Below are 577 nucleotides of genomic sequence, written 5' to 3'. Positions count from 1 at the left end.
CGCCCTCCAGTCGTTTCAAGAGACCTCTGCCCCGGCCTCTGACCGAGTTGCACAAACCTGGGTGTGCTCAGGCAAGGGTCAGACCACATCCTTCATGGCAACACCCAAAGGGAACCAAGGCCACTCGCGTCTCTCGCCTTTCATTTTGGACACGAGCGCCTGTGGAGGGACGGCCGGATTCAACGTGGGGATTGCCCGCCCTCCAATCGTTCCGAGAGACCTCTGCCCCGGCCTCTGACTGAGTTGCACAAACCTTGGTGTGCTCAGGCAAGGGTCAGACCACATCCTTCCTGGCAACACCCAAGGCAAGCAAGGCCACTCGCGTCTCTCGCCTTTCATTTTCGACACGAGCGCCTGTGGAGGGACGGCCGGATTCAACGTGGGGATTGCCCGCCCTCCAATCGTTCCAAGAGACCTCTGCCCCGGCCTCTGACTGAGTTGCACAAACCTTGGTGTGCTCAGGCAAGGGTCAGACCACATCCTTCCTGGCAACACCCAAGGGAACCAAGGCCACTCGCCTCTCTCGCCTTTCATTTTCGACACGAGCGCCTGTGGAGGGACGGCCGGATACAACGTG

This window comes from Chiloscyllium plagiosum, unplaced genomic scaffold (genome assembly GCF_037043375.1).
Source record: "Chiloscyllium plagiosum isolate Xiang-an unplaced genomic scaffold, Cpla_swu_hap1 HiC_scaffold_61, whole genome shotgun sequence".
In the NCBI taxonomy this organism is placed as follows: domain Eukaryota; kingdom Metazoa; phylum Chordata; class Chondrichthyes; order Orectolobiformes; family Hemiscylliidae; genus Chiloscyllium; species Chiloscyllium plagiosum.
Note: the sequence above shows the minus strand (reverse complement) of the source record.